The 19876-nt window shown below is 39.7% G+C and overlaps 1 protein-coding gene across 12 annotated transcripts in view; it reads left to right on the plus strand.

Moving 5' to 3' along the window:
* The window catches only part of BMAL2 (basic helix-loop-helix ARNT like 2), a 98051-nt gene that overhangs the window by 11741 nt on the left and 66434 nt on the right, over positions 1 to 19876 (plus strand). The window lies entirely within an intron of this gene.

Genomic DNA, 19876 nt, shown 5'->3' on the forward strand with positions numbered 1-19876 from the left:
GTCATATAGGAAACCGGATTCCCCTCTGGCCCATTTTAAGCCAGGAGGCCCAACATAGTCCATGCAGCGAACACAACTTAATCCCTGAGGCTCTCTGACACCCTTGCATTGTTCACTGTCGTACGCCCAGACTGCTTTCCCCACCCCAAAGTGGACCCTTTCTCCTATCTGCTGAGTGATTGGCTGAGTCCACTCTGACCATTCATATCTCTTCCCTAGTGTCAACCTTTTGCTTACCTCTGTGACTCTGACTTGAGCTCTCACTTGTCTTTGCTGTATTTGGTCACAGTGAATAATTCCCTGCTCTTCCCTCTTTGGCTTTTTTTGTTGTTGTTCAACACGCCAGCCAGACATTTGGTTTGAAAATGTAAATGTCATGCTGGTCACTTTTGCAGATGGCATATTTTAAGGAGGCTTAGTCAATCTGGTAGACAGATTCTGAATCCAAAAAGATGTTGATAGGGTGATACCAAAGAAGATTAAACTTAACAACAAAAAAAGGGCCAGCACCTCAGTGTAAAACAAAACGCAGATGTATGAAATGGTAAAGATGTGACTTAACAGCAGCCCGTAGAAAAGACAGATTTGAGTTTACTCCAGAAAATCCCTACCTGGGAATCAGGAGACTTACATAGCAATCCCATCTCCATCAATGTCTGGCTATATGATAAAGGGCAAGGAACTTAATCAACTATGGAACCCTGTTTCTTTCTTGGAAGAAGAAGGAGCTATACTAGACCATCTCTAATGTCAGTTACAGTTCTAAAATTACATGAATGAATCAACAGTTTAAATTTTATTTATTTATTTTTGGCTGTGTTGGGTCTTCGTTTCTGTGCGAGGGCTTTCTCTAGTGGCGGTGAGCGGGGGCTACTCTTCATCGCGGTGCATGGGCCTCTCACTATCGCGGCCTCTCTTGTTGCGGAGCACGGGCTCCAGACGCGCAGGCTCAGTAGTTGTGGCTCACGGGCCCAGTTGCTCCGCGGCATGTGGGATCTTCCCAGACCAGGGCTCGAACCCGTGTCCCCTGCATTGGCAGGCAGATTCTCAACCACTGCGCCACCAGGGAAGCCCAAATCGACAGTTTAAAGTAAAGGCCCAATGTATAAAATAAAAGCTAATGCAGTCTTATACATAATGAAAGTATAATCAGAACATTATCATTCAAAGTTCTACTCTCCTCTCTGTGGAGGTGACAATTCTTGGATGTTGAGTTCCGATCACACCACACATCAAAGTATTTTTAGCCAAAGTATGTTCAGAAGAGAGCAACCAGGCTAGTGGCAAGGCAACCTATGGGTAATGTTTGAAAGAATCACATGGTTTGGCTTAGGGGAGAGAAGAATTTAAGACAATAGTGTGGGATATTATGGTTGTCCACCAAAGTTTGAGGGGTTCTATACTATACACAAACTATCTGAGATGCCACCTCCTTCCTGAAGCCTTCATGGAGTGCTGTGACCCAGAGTTCTCCAAAGATACCTTCCATTCCACCTTGTAGTTGGGTTATTTCTATACTTATCTGACTGAACTCTTTGAGGGTGAATGCCATGTCATACTTATCCCTGCATCCTCTCTAGCTTCTAATGCAGTGCCTTGCACAATAGTAAGTATGCAAGTACTTGCAACTAAATTGAAACTTATTAGACTTATCAGACATAAGGATGTTGGATAGAAATTCCAGAGAGACTTTTTGGCTTTCCAAGAAGTTAACTTTTCAAATAATAAAAACGTCTTAAAATTACATGGATTACTATGTAATCCATCGCACAACCCATTCATTAGAATGGATAAAGTGAAAAAGGCTGACAGTGCCAATTGTTGGTGAGAATGGAGCAGCTGGAGCTCTCAGACACTGCTAGTGGAAATGTGAAATGGCATAACCGCTTAGGGACACAGTTTGGCAGTTTCCCCAAAATGTAAACATGTACCTACCTTGCAACCCATGTTCTATGTCTAAGTATTTACCCAAGATAAATGAAAACATTTGTCTAAGCAGAGACTGGTACATGAATATTTGAAGCAGCCTTATTTACAATAGCCAAAATTTGGAAATAAGCCAAATGGTCATCAACAAATGAATTCCGTGGATACACAAAATATGATACCCACCCAAGGGGAAACAAATTGGCAATAAAACCGCACAGCAATGTGGATGAATCTCAAAATCATTATGAGGGAAAGAGGCCAGACTCAAAAGGGTATGTCATATGATTCTATTTATATAAAATCTAGAAAATGCAAACAAATGGTTAAAAAACTAAAAGCATGTCACTGTTTGCCTGGGATTGGGGTGGAGGGAAGGACTTGGGGAAACCTTTTCCTGGTTTTTTTCATGTCTTAATTTTATGGTGGGTTTTTTTTTTTTTTTAATTATTAGCACCTTTAATTATTATTTATTTATTTTTTTGGCTGTGTTGGGTCCTCGCCTCCGCGCGAGGGCTTCCTCCAGCCATGGCAAGCGGGGGCCACTCCTCATCGCGGTGCGCGGGCCTCTCACCATCGCGGCCTCTCTTGTTGCGGAGCACAGGCTCCAGACGCGCAGGCTCAGCAGCTGTGGCCCACGGGCCCAGCCGCTCTGCGGCATGCGGGATCCTCCCAGACCAGGGCCCGAACCCGTGTCCCCCGCATTAGCAGGCAGACTCCCAACCACTACGCCACCATGCGGGATCCTCCCAGACCAGGGCCCGAACCCGTGTCCCCCGCATTAGCAGGCAGACTCCCAACCACTACGCCACCAGGGAAGCCCCGGTGGTTTTTGATATGTAGAAATTTTAACTTTAAATGTAATCATTTCTTTTGAGGTTTTTACCTTTGGCCTCATACTTTGAAAGTCCTCACTTTAAGGTTATGTAAATAGTCACATATTTTTTTCTTTATACTTTTATGATTTTATTTTCCTACATTTAACTCATTCATCCAGCACAAATTTATTTTGGTAAATAGCAGGAAATAGAGATCTAATATTTTCCAAATAGGTAAGGAATTAACCTAATACTAGTTATTGAATAATCCATCATTTCCTCAATTATTGAGTGTGGGTGGTGTGTCAGGGATTGTTTTAAGCTGGGAATACAAACATGGTCCCTGCCCTCAAGGAGCTGTGTCTGGCGAGAGAGACTGACTAGTGACAAGATAATTACAGTGAAGTGGGATCAGCTCAATGATGGTATCAATTACAAGGTGCTACTGGATTACATAGAAGGGGCCCCTGTTAGGTGGCAGGTTTGGGGGGCAGTGGTCAGAGAGGGCTTCTTGTAGGAGATAACATGTCTTGACAAGTAAGTTTATGTTAACCTGATTTGGGAACAGGGCATTCCAGGCATAAGCATGCCTAGAGAAGCAGAGCCAGGGAGGAACGTGACATGACTGGGGACTGTCACTTAGTACTTTGTGCCTGTTGCCTGGGTCACGAGTAAGAGAGCGGCATGCGGTGAGGCTTGTAGGGAGGCTGAAAGACTTTGTATTTCATGTCATCTTAAATTCAGCGGGGAGCTGTACACCTGAAACTAACATAACATGGTAAGTCAACTATACTTCAATGAAAAAAAAATTCAGTGGGGAGCCACAGTTGAATTTTGGGCAGTGAAATGCAATAGTCAAAGCTCTTGTGCAATGATCATACTGCTGGTGGTCTGCATATTGAGTAGCGTACTGCTTTTTTCACAGCAATGATCACAGTTTTGAGTTATGTGTTTGGTTATTGATGAATGTCTCACATTACCTTCTTCAGAAGCGGCGGGAGAAATTTCTTGTTTACTAATTATATGAGGATTTTCATGCGGAGATCTGAATTATCTGATACTATACTTCTGGTTTAATCTAGCTCTGTAGCTGCCCCTTAATTTTACTCGGACCTCAGTCATCTTTAGCAGTTACATTCAATCTGACCGTTTGTGTGAGGGTAGAGAGAGGTGCACATCGGTATCCGTTTAGGTCTTTTGCGTGGCCATGAGCCCATTATATCCAATTCAGATAAGTAATTAATGTCCTACCTACTATCTGTCCAGCAAAACTTCATAGATTCCAAGAGGCTTCAACATTTATCTCGTTTTTTTTCTTATCAAAGCTCTGCCAGGGAACTCTAGCCTGTATCATAACCTCTATTTTACAGATGAGGGCTCCACAGAGAGGGTAAACCACTCACCTAGAGCCACACAGTGAGGTGGGGAAGCTTGGACAGAAGTGCTCCTGGCTGTGCCTGGTTCGCCCCATGGCCGTTCAGTCCCACGGTCGGTGAGGTGGTGGGCTGCTCACGTGTGGGAACCAGTGTTACTGCAGTGGGGGCTGAACTTGAGCTAGGCTCCAGGAAGTCCATACAGTCAGGAGGTTCTTCCCTTAGGAGAATCCTTAGAAATCAGTACAGGTTGTCAGGTTACTTAGTCACTCCCCATGAAGAGGCAGTGCTTTTGGCAGACTGTGGCTATTCCCTGCCACAGACAACAGCCCTTTGTGGACTCTGTGGTGTCACAGTTCTTTCCAAAGCATTAAACATGGAACCTGACGGGTGCTTTCAATCGGTTATCCAGCGTGGCTGCCACTTTCAGAAATCAGAACACTTAACCTGCTCTCCCTGCCTCCTCAACAGAGGGAATCCTCTATAGGCAGGTAACGCTTGTGGAAAATTTCTTCTTGACTCTTCCTTAAATACTTCGCCAACAGACCTCTCTTTCACGCACAGTTTAGGACAAGGGTCAGTCTGGACTCTTGTGCATTTGGTTAGAAACTCCCTGTCGCTTCTCTTTAGGAAAACATTAAGATGTGCCATGAAAGTGGCTCAGTATGTTCTCATATCTTCAGCAACAACAAGTTCATGGTGTCAGCAGTCTGTATTTGCTCTTTGGGTTTAAAAAACAATATAAGAAGGGCGGCATACATGACTCTTCAGATAGTGGTATAAATTTATCCTTTCAAAGAAATGCCCAAGGCTTGTGCATAACACAAAACTTTTGGGGGAATATTTATTTTTTCTAAATTAAAAAAATAGTATGTGTTAATTGTAGAAAATTTGAAAATTTTTATTTTCAAATCTTAAATTAAGGAAAATAAATGCATTCACCATGTTCTTTATTTTCTGTATTCTGATACTTTGACATGTGGGACCTTGCTGATTCAGGAGGGACTGCCCCTCCCAGGATCAGCCCACTGATAGTAAACAACTTGCCCTGGGAGTGCGCTTGTCAAATACCACACCAACCAATCCAGAGCCCACACCCCAGCCACCTCCTTTATTGGGAACTCACACTCTGGGCTACTGTCTACCTGTCCTAATTGCCCCTGGGCCAGGTACCAGACAACTAGGGACAGCCCCGACGCCCCGCAGGCTGCTGAAATCATTCAAACTAGCCAAAACTAAACCTGCTCAGCCTGTCTTGCCCATTCCTTCCCACAGAAACCACAGTAGAGACTCTTACCCACAGATGCCCCTCTCCCTCTGCCTCCTGACTGGCCCTGGTGCTTTCCCATGTGGCCCTGGCATGCCCCCTTCTCCTGGGAAGTGTGAGTAGCAGTCTGCCTTTTTGTTGGCAGTTGTCTCCTGATCTGTTGGCCTTAGTGTACCTTAAATCTTCTATTAATATACTGTATTTTTAAACAATAAAGAAACAAAAAACATACAAACTTTAATGTTTCATATAGCATTTACTGTTTCATTAATAATTGGAAAACATTGTATTTAAAAGCTGCAGAGTGGTCCATCACATGGTTGCAGCCTAGTTTTTTAGTTGTTCCCTTGTTTGTTGATACCTTTAGGTTGTTTTCAGGTTTACACTGTTGAAACATTTTAATTCATTTCTGTGTACAAAAGGCCTTTATGTACATCTTTAATATTTTTAGGATAAACTCAAAGAAATAGAATTTCCGGGTCAAAGGATGTAAGTATCTTTGTGTCCCTTGATACAGTTTTCCAAATTGCATTTTAGAAATGTTATGCCACTTGTCATTCCCACCAGAAGTATATGAAACTGTGAGAGTGTCTCTCTTCTCAATTCTTCCCCTTCTTCAAGACTCCTTTGTGGGTACAATAATTTATTAGGATAAGTCAGTTTGATAGGGGGAAAGAAGTTTCTCTTTTCTCACTTCAGTAATTCTCAGGTGATATGTGGTCAACCTAAATTTGAAGGAATGACCATAGTGGGGTTGTGGAAGCTTATCACTCTCTCCTGTATTTCAGAACTAGGAAGTGAGGTTGGCATTTACTTGAGCTTCACTGCCTTTTGCAGACGTTATTCCCCTCTGTCACTTAATGACAGGCATGCCTTGGAGATACTGCTGGTTTGGTTCCAGACCACTGCCATAAAGCTAATATTGCATTAAAGTGCGTCACGGGAATTTTTTGGTTTCCCAGTGCATATAAAAGTTATGTCTATACTATACTATAATCTGTGCAATAGCAGTATGTCTAAAAAATGTACACACCTCAATTTTGAAATACTTTATTGCTAAAAAGATGCTAACCATCATCTGAGCCTTCAGTGAGTCATAATCTTTTTGCAATAGCAACATCAAAGATCACTGGTCACAGAGCACTGTAACAAGTATAATAATAATGAAAAAGTTTGAAATATGGCGAGAATTACCACAATGTGATGCAGGGACATGAAGTGAGCTGTTGGGAAAATGGTGTCAGTAGACTTGCACTATGCAGGGTTGTCACAAACCTTCAATTTGTAAAAAACACAGTATCTGCAAAGTGCAGTAAAACGAGGTGTGCCTGTACCTTCATTTAGGTTTTCTGTTTATTCACCCCTCTTCTATCCTTATTGTAATCTTCTACCCACCTCCAGGATGCTGCCCCTTGTGTTCTTAGACATTTTCCTCTCCTGCCCATCCCCTGATGTCATCCTGGATGACTTCGGTCTTTCTTCTCTTCCCCAGCATACCCCATCGTCACTGCGCTGCAGTGTCCCCTTGGGCACCTCTTACTTGGCCCTTGAATCAGCTGCAGATGACCTCTGAATCCCCAAGTCTGAACTTCTCCCTGCTGACCATGGTCTTGTATTTTTATGACTCTCCCACTTATACAAACATTCCAGCCACCTGCCTGTTCTTTCAGCTCCTTTTTGGTGTCTCCTGCTTTCCTACCAGCCTGTACTCTGTGATGCACTATTTTACTACAGTTGTCCCTTGAACAACAGCGGGGATTGTGGTGCCCTACCCTCCACGCAGTAAAAAATCCTTGTATAGCTTTACAGTCAGCTCTCTGTATCCATGGTTCCACATCCACAGATTCAACCAACTGCCGACTGTGTAGTACCCTAGTACGTATTTAGTGAAAGAAATCCTTGTATAAGTGGACCTGTGCAGTTCAAACGTGTATTGTTCAACAGTCAATTGTAGGATGTTGTAGGCATCACTTATTCATTTGTTCTTTTGACTTTCTGCATACTTCCCTGGCTAGTGACTGGCCTTGGGCAAGTAAAGCCACCTATTTTCTCTGCTTTGGTTCTCCAGCTTTTAGACATTTTGCTACGTTTGAAGTCAAGGCCAAGAGTATAAAATTTCCTCGTTCCAGCCTACTCAGGAGAGGTGGATCCTTCTGTGATGCTTTGATACTGTATCTGAGATATGTGGTGGTTGATCCTTAGGTGGGACCCTGATCCCCATGTGGAAGGGTCTTTGGCTTTCCCTGCTCATGCTTGGCAGCAAAGTCTTATTTTCCCAGCCATGCCGGAAAGGGTTCAGTGAACAGCTTCTGAGTACAATCTTCATTACAGAAATAAATAGGAACCCAGGTAAGAAGTGAGCCATTCAGGTTGGACAAAGGTGGAATGCATTAGGATAAAAGTAACTTATGATGGGAAGACTAGTTCCTAGAAGAGAGAACAAGTGTGCCCTCTGCCTTAGTGCTGATTGGCCAAGAAACAAAGGGGGCTGAAATGCAGTGCTAGGTAACTTCACAGCTCCCTACTACCTGGAAATCAAGCTCAGACTCCTCAGTAGGACATCCAGGGCCCTCCACCAACTAGCTCAGTCTATGTTTCCAGCTTGATTTCCTAATGTTTCACACTGTATGCAGCCATACGGATCTACTTGCTATTCCCTAATAGTTCATATATATTCTTTTTTCTTTCTGAACTGTAGGTATGTCTTACAAAAGTAAGACATGACACTTGTAAAATTTTAGAACAGTACAGAAAAGTAAAAAGGCAAAAAAACTTTAATTGGCCACTCAGACAAAACACTTGGAAACATTTCACTGTGTTTCTTTCTAGATTTTTTTTCCCCCTGAAAATACATTATCTTAGTTTCTTGATATTATGTAGTCTCTGTGTCTTTCATTCTGCTTTTTAAACAAAACGTTACATAAACATTTTCCATATTTATAAAACCCATAAACATTATTTTATTTTTTGTCAACAACAGAAATGTATTTCTCATGGTTCTGCAGGCTGGAAGTCTGAGATCAGGGTTTCAGTGTGGTTGGGTTCTGGAGAGAGTGCTCTGATGGTACAGCTGGCCAGCTTCTTGGTGTAGCCTCGTGTGGCAGAAAGACAGCCAGCTCTCTGGCCTCTTCTAATAAGGGCACTAATCCCATGCTTGAGGACTCCACTCTCAGGATCTAATTACCTCCCAAAGGCCCCACCTCCAAACATAATCACATTGGGGATTAGATTTTATATGAATTTTGTGGGACACATTCACTCATAACAGCATCCAAATGGGTGCTAAGAAATAATTAAAATTATGTCCTCTTATTTCTGCCTCACATTGCCTATTAACAAACCAAGTAGGGAGTGCCCATCACCTGAGAAGGGGCAGGCTCCTCAGGGCCCTGTGTGAGGTGGTGCAGCAGGAAAGGAGAGACGGGAGAGCAGCTTGCTGCTGAGATTCTCTGAGTGATGGCGATCAAAGCCTTCACTTTGGGAAGCCTGTCAAATAGCTGAAGCTGTGACTCTCCAACTTCACAAATGATGATACATGTAACAAGTTTCCACTGAAGAGCTGTAAGGGTTGGAAAAAAAATGTTATGGAAAGGGGCCAGACAGACTCCCAGGTAGAAGGGCAGCGTGGGTATCAACCAAGAGTAAAGCACTTTCAACCTCTCTGGTCCACAGGTCAGGTTAAAATTCCAGACCCTCTGTGTGGAGAAAACGGAACCCTCCTACACTGTCGGTGGGAATGTAAGTTGGTGCAACCATTATGGAGAACAGTATGGAGGTTCCTCAGAAAACTAAAAACAGAATTACCATATGATACAGCAATCCCACTCCTGGGAATATACCCAGACAAAACTATAATTCAAAAAGATACATGCACCCCTCTGTTCGTAGCAGCACTGTTCACGATAGCCAAAACATGAACGCAACCTAAATGTCCATTGACAGGTGAATGGATAAAGGAGATGTGGTACATATATGCAATGGAATACTACTCAGCCATAAAAAAGAACAAAATAATGCCATTTGCAGCAACATGGGTGCAACTAGAGATTATCATACAAAATTAAGTAAGTCAGAAAGAGAAAGGCAAATATATGATATCACTTATATGTGGAATCTAAAATATGGCACAAATGAACACATCTACAAAACAGAAACAGACTCATATACATAGAGAACAGACTTGTGGTTGCCAGGGAAGAGGAGGGGATGGAGAGGGATGGACTGGGAGTTTGGGGTTGGTGGATGCAAACTATTACATTTAGAATGGATAAAAAACAAGGTCCTAATGTGTAGCACAGGGAACTATATACAATACCTGTGATAAACCATAATGGACAAGAATATTAAAAAAGAATGTCTCTATGTGTACAACTGAGTCACTTTGCTGTACAGCAGAGATTGCCACAGCATTGTAAATCAACTATACGTCATTAGAAGTTTTTATATTTCAAAAAAAAGGGAAAATAGTGCATGTGAATTAAACATATATAAATAAGACCAAAATTAAAATAAAATAAAATTCCAGACCCTCTGACTTTAGATTAAATAACAGGGCAAATACCAAGTAGAGCGTTCTTCAAATGCAGCAACTGGATGGTGCTACAAGAAAATAAGCACTTCCTAGAATATAACTTCTATCAGCCCCTGAAACTTCTTCCTCCAAGCCACAGCCACTCGCCAAAGGTGTTGCACTTTTCAACAAACAGAAGAGGGAGGTACCAGTGACGCAGGCTACTATCATAGGGAGAGATGTTAAATGTCATTTTTTTGACATGTAAAAACAGGATGCTAATTTATTAGTGAATGCAAAGTGTCTCCATCATAAGACTTTGTCTGTGTGTCCACGTGGTTTCCTTCATTTTCTCCCTGTAGGTAGACCCACGTAGAAATCCTGCTTTTGAATCAAAGTTCAGATTCTTCTCCTCTTCCACGGTGACTGAGGCTGAGATGGTGGAAGAACCAGGTTATCACAGGTGCAATTCTTCCAGAATAGGAAGGCATGCACTGGAGTCTGAAATTGAGTACCCTTCAAAAAGAGTAGGGGTGTTTGAAGTGTGAAGATTCTGTTGACAAGTCCTGTTGAAGAGAATGGATGGAAATTTGGAAAATTACCTAATTAGGCTCTTATATCTCAACACCCACTGTGAACCCCCATTTTGAGCAAGATATTCTGCTGGCTTCAGTTAAGACCAGTCTGGCTAAATATCTGCTTTTCTTCAGGGTGTGTTTGGCTGTTTGGATTGAAACTCAGGAAAGGCGGTCATGGGGGACGCACTTGCCTGCCTTTTCCAAGTGTAGTAAGGATTCATGGATAAATAAATCTCGATGGACTTGCATGAAATATCAATGAATCCTTTTTTTATATACATTTTTGAAATAAATTTATTTTATTTATTTTTGGCTGCAATGGGTCTTCGTTGCTGTGCACGGGCTTTCTCTAGTTGCGGCGAGCAGGGGCTACTCTTCGTTGTGGTGTGCGGTTTCTCATTGCGGTGGCTTCTCTTGTTGCAGAGCTCGGGTTCTAGGCGTGTCGGCTTCAGTAGCTGTGGCACGCAGGATCAGTAGTTGTGGCTCGTGGGCTCTAGAGCACAGGCTCAGTAGTTGTGGTGCACGGGCTTCGTTGCTCCGCGGAATGTGGGATCTTGGACCAGGGATCGAACCCGTGTCTCCTGCATTGGCAGGCGGATTCTTAACCACTGCGCCACCAGGGAAGTCCAAAATATCAGTGAATCTAAACCTCATCCCTATTTTGAATTTTCTAGGGAAGCTGCATTTCTGGATGGTGCATGATGATTAGGTATCTGGTTTCTGGTCTGATAGGTGTTCTGTCAATTTAGTGTGCATTTAGTTTCATGTGTGAGAAGGTAAAATTTGTTTTGAAAAAGTCCAATTTTACTGATCAGAGTCATATCAGCAGATGCATTTTCTAACACCTGACTTTGATATGTTTTCTGGATTCATTACCTAAACGTCATTTTTAATGATAGCATAGGATTATACTAAATGCATTTGTTTCACCTCCTGTTCATGGTGTTCTCTTAGTCTGAAATACCCATCCAAAAAATGCTTTCAAATGTTACTCCTTTCCCAAAACAGAATTAAGTGCCCTTTCCTCTGTGTTCTGGCAGCATAAACTCATAAACCTGTGCCTCCATCTAGGTCTAATTGCATTCAGCATTTGATTTCTATGTCTGTGCACCTGCATATGCACAAACATATACAGGATCATAAGCTTCTTAAGGGCAGGTACTAAATCTTAACCCTTTTAGACATATTGTCCACCTGGGTTAAACTCTTAATAAATATTGTGGCATAATACTGTGTTTTAAATCTCTGCTGAGCAAAAAGCTTTTTCATAATTTGTATATATATAGCGAGTTGGTATTTTTCTTGAATAGTGCCAACTAGTACTGCATTTTTATTATTGACTAAGCATCTTACAGTAATTTGTCAGTGGTAAGAAACAGTATTTGGTTTCCATTGTAATGCATTAGCACAAACCTGTGAAACAACTACTGCTTGTTATTCCAGAAAGCTACTTCCGATTGCCAAATCTCATGCCACACAGTGCCTTTGTTTTTTTCCAGTGGACAATCAGGTATGTTTTTCCTTTTGTGGAAGAAAAATGGTAAAAATGAGGTAATGGTAGGGAGTAGGCCTCCTTGTTTGTGAAGTAGGTACAGTGGGGATTTGCATATTCCTTATTCTGGTAATTTCATCATCCCAGCAGCCCAAATACATGAATCTGGAAATCCTGATTTTACACCTCTTTCATATTCTCTTTTGAATGTCTGGGGGTAATGAAATGAAATGTGATTCATTCCTTCAGCAAACCCTAAACACCATATGTCAGGCCCTCTGCTAAGATTTGGAGCTAAAAAATGACGTGGTTCTGAAAGCTTTACAGTGATGGAACTTACAGCCTAAATAGAGGATCTCATAAATCTTTCCCCTGCCTCTTTTTCTGTGGATTCTATGAGCTGAACACCTTTTGGCATCCTGAAGAATAGGATCTTAATGAGGCAACAAAAAGCACCAGAAGCAATTAAATTTAAAGTGAAAACATTTAGTACTGAGAAGGACACAGAAACCAATTCTGTGGTATTCTTGAAAAAAGTGCATAACCTGAATTAAGTCATGAGGGAAAAACAGAAAAAGTTAAACTGGAAGACAGTCTATACAATACCTGCCCAGTACCCTTTAAAAATCTCAAGAAAGATGAAATAAAACCGGATGTTTAAAGAAAACTGCGGACAAATAATAGACACTTAAATGTATCATGTGATCCTGGATTGGATTCTGGACATTAGGGGGAAAATTGGCAAAATTTGAATAAGGTGTATAAATTACATAATAATACTACATCAGTGTTAATATCCTGGTCTTGATAATTAGACTGGAGTTAAGTAAGACATTACCATTTGGGGAATCTGATTGAAGGGTCTATGGGAATTCTTTCTATTATTTTTACATGTCTGAAATTATTTCAAAATTAAAAGTTTAACTTTTTTTAATTAAAAAAAGATTCAAAGACATTTAACTCAGTTCCTTTTCTTGACTGACACCTTAAGCATCTGCAGTGGTTCATCAGCAATGGACTCTTTTTGAATGAAAAGAAATGACAGTTTAAGAGGCCTCTGGGACAACATCAAGCACACTAATATTCACATTATAAGGGTCCCATTAGGAGAAGAGAGAGAAAGTGGCTGAGAACATATTTGAAGAAATAATAGCTGAAAACTTCCCTAACCTGGGAAAGGGAACAGTCACCCAAGTCCAGGAAGTACAGAGAGTCCCATACAGGATTAACCCAAAGAGGAACAAACCAAGACATATTGTAATTAAAATGAGAAAAATTAAAGATAAAGAGAGAATATTACAAACAGCAAGGGAAGAGCAACAGCATACAAGGGAACTCCCATATGGCTTTCAGCTGACTTTTCAATAGAAACTCTGCAGACCATAAAGGAGTGGCATGATATATCTACAGTGATGAAAGGGAAAAACCTAAAACCAAGAATATTCTACCCAGCAAGTCTCTCATTCAGATTGGAGGGAGAGATCGAAAGCTTTACAGACAAAAGCTAAGAGAGTTCAGCACCACCAAGCCAGCTTTACAAAAAATGTTGAAGGAACTTCTCTAAGTGAAAAAGAAAAGGCCACAACTAGAAACATGAAAATTACGAAATGAAAAAGCTCACCAGTAACAGCAAACACACAGTAAAGGTAAGAAATCATCCACACACAAAGCTAGTAGGAAGGTTAAAAGACAAAAGTAGTAAAATCATCTATATCCACAATAAGCAGTTAAGGGATACACAAAACAATTAGATGTAAAATGTGATATCAAAAACATTAATTATGAGGGGAGGAGAGTACAAATGCAGGGTTGTTAAAATGCATTTTAATTAAGAGACCAGCAACTTAAAACAACCATAGGTAGATAGATGGATAGATAGATAGATAGATCAATAGCTATATAAAAACCACATGGTAACCACAAATCAAAAATCTATAATAGATATACACACAAAAAAAGAAAAATGAATCCAAACATAATACTAAAGATAGTCATCATCACAAGAGAAGAGAACAAAAGAAGGGAAAAAAAGACCTACAAAACAACCCCAAAACAATTAACCAAATAACAGTAAGAAGATACATATCAATAATTATCTTAAATGTAAATGGATTATATGCTCCAATCAAAAGACATAGAGTGGCTAAATGAATACCAAAAAAGACCTGTATATATGCTGCCTACAAGAGACTCAATTTGATTCTAAAGACACACACAGACTGAAGGTGAGGGAATGGAGAAAGGTATTCTGTGCAAATGGAAATCAAAAGAAAGGTGGAGTAGCAATACTTATATCAGACAAAATAAACTTTAAAACAAAGACTGCTAAAAGAGACAAAGAAGGGCACTACATGATTATCAAGTGATCAATCAAGAATAAGATATAACAATTGTAAATATATATGCGCCTAACATAGGAGCACCTAAATATATAAGGCAAATATTAATGGACCTAAAAGGAGAAATTGGCAGTAACACAATAATAGTAGGGGGCTTTAACACACCACTTACATCAATGGACAGATCATCCAGATGGAAAATCAATAAGGAAACCCTGGCCTTAAACGACACATCAGACCAGATGGACTTAATTGTTATATATAGGGAGAGCATTGCATCTGAAAGCAGCAGAATACACATTCTTTTCAAGTGCACATGGAACATTCACCAGGATAGATCACATGCTAGGCCACAAAACAAGCCTCAGTAAATTTAAGAAAATTGAAATCACATCAAGCATCTTTTCTGACCACAATGCTATGAGACTAGAAATCAACTACAAGAAAAAAATTACAAAAACACAAACATTTGGAAGCTAAACAATATGCTACTAAACAACCAAGGGATCACTGAAGAAATCAAAGAGGAGACAAATGAAAACAAACACATGACAATCTAAAACCTAGGGGATGCAGCAAAAATAGTTCTAAGAGGGAAGTTTATAGTGATACAAGCCTACCTCAGGAAAGGAGAAAAATGTTAAATAAACAACCTAACCTTACACCTAAAGCAACTAGAGAAAGAAGAACAAACAAAACCCAAAATTAATAGAAGGAAAGAAATCATAAAGATCAGAGCAGAAATACATGAAATAGGGACAAATACAGAAAAGATCAATGGAACTAAAAGCTGTTTCTTTGAAAAGATAACAAAATTGATAAACCTTTAACCAGATTCATCTAGAAAAAAAGAGGGAGGGCCCAAATCAACAAAATCAGAAATGAAAAAGGAGAAGTTACAACCGACACCACAGAAATACCAAGGATCATAAGAGACTGCTAAGAACAACTATATGTCAATAAAATGGACAACCTAGAAGAAATGGACAAATTCTTAGAAAGATACAAATCTCCCAAGACTGAACCAAAAGGAAATAGAAAATAAGAACAGACCAATTACCAGTACAGAAATTGAATCAGTAATTTTAAAACTCCCAACAAACAAAAGTCCAGGACCAGGTTGCTTCACAGGTGGATTCTACCAAACATTCAGAGAAGAGTTAACATCTGTCCTTCTCAAACTATTCCAAAAAGTTGTAGAGGAAGGAACACTCTTGAACTTATTCTGTGAGGCCAGCATCACCCTGATACCAAAAGCGGACAAAGATATCACAAAAAAAGAAAATTGCAGGCCCATATCAACTGATGAACATAGATACAAAAATCCTCAACAAAATACTAGCAAACCGAATCCAACAATAGATTAAAAGAATCATACACAATGATCAAGTGGGATTTATCCCAGGGATGCAAGAATTTTTTAATATTCACAAATCAATCAATGTGATATACCACATTAACAAATTGAAGAATTAAAAACTGTATGAACATCTCAATAGATATAGAAAAAGCTTTTGACAAAATTCAACATCCATTTATGATAAAAAAAAAACCTCTCAGGAAAGTGGGCATAGAGAAAACATACCTCAACATAATAAAGGCCATATATGACAAACCCATAGCTAACATCATCCTCAGTGGTGAAAAGCTGAAAGCAGTTCCTGTAAGATCAGGAACAAGACAAGGATGCCCACTCTCACCACTTTTATTCAATATTGTACTGGAAGTCCTAGCTACAAAATCAGAGAAGAAAAAGAAAGAAAAGTCATCCAGATTGGAAAAGAAGAAGTAAAACTGTCACTCTTTGCAGATGACGTCCTACTGCACATAGAAAATCCTAAAGATGCCATCAGAAAACTACTAGAGCTCATCAATGAATTTGGTAAAGTTGCAGGATACAAAATTAATGTACAGAAATGTTGCATTTCTATACACTAACAATAAACTATTGGAGAAATTAAGGAAACAATCCCATTTATCATTGCATCAAAAAGAATAAAATACCTAGGAATAAACCTACCTAAGAGGTAAAAGATCTGTACTCAGAAAACTATAAGACACTGATGAAAGAAATTGAAGGTGACACAAACAGAAAGCTATACCATGTTCTTGGATTGGAATAATTAATATTATTAAAATGACCATACTACCCAAGGCAGGCTGCAGATTCAGTGTAATCCCTATCAAAATATCAATGGCATTTTTCACAGAACTAGAACAAATAATTTTAAAGTTTGTATGGAGACACAAAAGACTTCAAATAGCCAAAACAGTCTTTAGAAAAGAGAACAGAGGTGGAGAAATCACACTCCCTGTCTTCAGACTATACTACAAAGCTACACTATTCAAAATAGTATGGCACTGGTACAAAAACAGACACATAGATCATTGGAACAGAAAAGAGAGCCCAGAAATAAACCCACACACTTACTGTAAATCTATGACAAAGGAGGCAAGAATATACAATGGAGAAAAGACAGTCTCTTCAATAAGTGGTACTGGGAAAACTGGACAGCTACTTGTAAAAGAACGAAATTAGAACATTCTCTAACACCATATACAAAAATAAACTCAAAATGGATTAAAGACCTAAGTGTAAGACTGGAAATCATAAAATTCCTATACGAGAACATAGGCAGAATACTCTTTGACATAAACTGTAGCAGTTTTTTTGGATCTGGCTCCGAAAGCAAAGAAAATAAAAGCAAAAATAAACAAGTGAGACCTAGTTAAACTTAAAGCTTTAGCCCAGCAAAGGAAACCATCAACAAAGCAAAAAGACAACCTACTGAATGGGAGAAGATATTTGCAAATGATATGAATGATAAGGGGTTAATATTCAACATATATAAATAGCTCATACAACTCAACATTAAAAAAACAGACAACCTGATTTAAAAATGGGCAGAAGAACTGAATAGACTTTTTTTCCAAAGAGGGCATGCAGATGGCCAACAGGCACATGAAAAGATGCTCAACATTGCTAATCATCTGAGAAATGCAAATCAAAACCACAATGAGATATCACCTTACACCTGTCAGAATGGCTATCATTAAAACTACCACAAGTAACAAGTGTTGCCAAGGATGTGGAGAAAAGGGAACCCTTGTACACTATTGGTGGGAATGTAAATTGGTGCAGCCACTGTGGAATATAGTATGGAGGTTTTGCAAAAAGCTAAAAATCGAACTATCATATGAACCAGCAATTCCACTCCTGGGTTTTTTTTTTTGTTTTTTTTGTTTTTTTGGCCGTGCCACGCAGTTTATGGGATTTTAGTTCCCCAACCAGGGATTGAACCTGGGCCCTTGGCAGTGAAGAGCATGGATTCCTAACCACTGGACTGCCAGGGAATTCCCCACTCCTGGGTATTTATCTGGAAAAAAACAAAAAACACTAATTCAAAAAGATACATGCACCCCAATGTTCATAGAAGCATTCTTTACAATTATCAAGATACGGAAGCAACCTAAAAGTCCATCAAGAGATGAATGGATAAAGGAGATATGATACACACACACACACACACACACACACACACACACACACAATGGACTACTACTCAGCCATAAAAAAGAATGGAATTTTGCCATTTGCAGCAACATGGATGGACTTGGAGGGTATTATGCTAAGTGAAATAAGTCAGACAGAGAAAGACAAATATCATATGATATCACTTATGTGGAACCAAAAAAATAGAACAAACTAGTGAATATAACCCAAAAAAAAAAAAAATGCAGACTCACAGATACAGAGAACAAACTAGTGGTTACCAGTACGGAGAGGGGAGCGGGGGGAGGGGCACTACAGGAGTAGAGGATTTAGAGATACAAAGTATTATGTATAAAATAAGCTACAATGGTATATTGTACAACACAGGGAATATAGCCAATATTTTATAATAACTAGAAATGGAATATAACCTTTAAAAATTGTGAATCACTATATTGTACACCTGTAACTTATGTAATACTGTACATCAACTATACTTTTTTTAAAAAATTTATTTTTGGCTGCGTTGGGTCTTCATTCCTGCACACAGGCTTTTCTCTAGTTGCAGTGAGCAGGGGCTACTCTTCGTTGTAGTGTGCAGGCTTCTCATTGTGGTGGCTTCTCTTGTTGCGGAGCACAGGCTTTAGGTGCGTGGGCTTCAGTAGTTGCAGCACGCAGGCTCAGTAGTTGCAGCGCTTGGGCTCTAGGGCCTGCGGGCTTCAGTAGTTGTGGCGCATGGGCTCTAGAGTGCAGGCTCAGTAGTTGTGGCGCCCGGGCTCAGTTGTTCCGCGGCACGTGGGATCTTCCCGGACCAGGGATTGAACCTGTGTCCTCTGCATTGGCAGGCGGATTCTTAACCACTGCACCACCAGGGAAGTCCCTCTATCAGCTATACTTCAATTTTAAAAAATTTGCCTTTGGAAAACAAAAAGTAAAACAAAACAAAAACACTGGACTCAAATTTCGCTGGACTAGTTACTTAGCATCATTAAACTTTTGGCTTTCAAACAGATTTCAAATACATTATTTGATTCCCAAAAGAAACCATGAGGTTTACAGGTAATTACTTCTGTGTTAAAGAAACAGGCTCAGATATGTTAAATGACTTGTCCAAAGGAAAAAAAAAACACCAGTTTATAGTGTGAAAGCATCAAATCCTAGCCACTAGACCACCAGGTGCCTCAGCTTACAGTGTGTAGACCAGATTAAAAAGATTTTATGGGCATAGACTCCCAGAAGTTAAGAAGCAAAGGCCACTTCCATTTTTAAGGAAGTAATTTAAATGTTTACATTGAACAAATGGTTTTTAACAACAAAAATTATTCATGGAATAATTTAAATTTTATATAAATTTTAACATGCAGCACACTGGCAAGGAAATTAGGTAATGGGACAAAATTTTTTGTTTTTAAAGAAGTATATTTTTTCCATCCTGCCGTTGCACCTCTGTGAATCAAATGTGTGTGCACATGTATGTGTATGTGTGTAAATATATTCTCTCAAGCATAATGTCAAATTTTAAAGTTGAACCGTTTTGTAACTATGGGCCTAAGCCACGTGGCTACTTGGTCTCCCCTGCTTATGGCTCCTAAGCAGCAGCTCATTTCCCACAATTTATTTCCATGCTTGAGGAGTTGATACTAAATACTTTAAAATATTGTTAGATTGATTACCATCACCAGGGAGATGCACGTAGAGTGGAGCGAGATTTACTGTGGATCTCATTTTAAATAAAACCACAAACTTCCTTTGTAAAAGATAATCACAATATCTTTTTTCAATCTAAATTCTGTGTTATTTTACCGAGTGTTAAATAACACAAATTACTTTCGCCATTGAGAAGTGACCCAATTTGGCGAGGAAAGACAATACCAAAGTGTTAAATCATACCTCCAAAATGAGTTATATAAAAGCAGAGTTAAATTTCAGTTCTCAACACATGATCTCATCTTCTACATAGGTATATGTGGAGGCTGAAAGTAAAGTAAACTGGAAGGTTAAAAAGAAAGCTTTACTCTTTAAATTGTGAGTCACCTAACAAGTAAAAATCTACTACATGAATTGTTTCCAAGGAACAGAT

Source organism: Balaenoptera borealis (assembly GCF_965194805.1).
Source record: "Balaenoptera borealis genome assembly, chromosome: 13".
Lineage (NCBI taxonomy): Eukaryota > Metazoa > Chordata > Mammalia > Artiodactyla > Balaenopteridae > Balaenoptera > Balaenoptera borealis.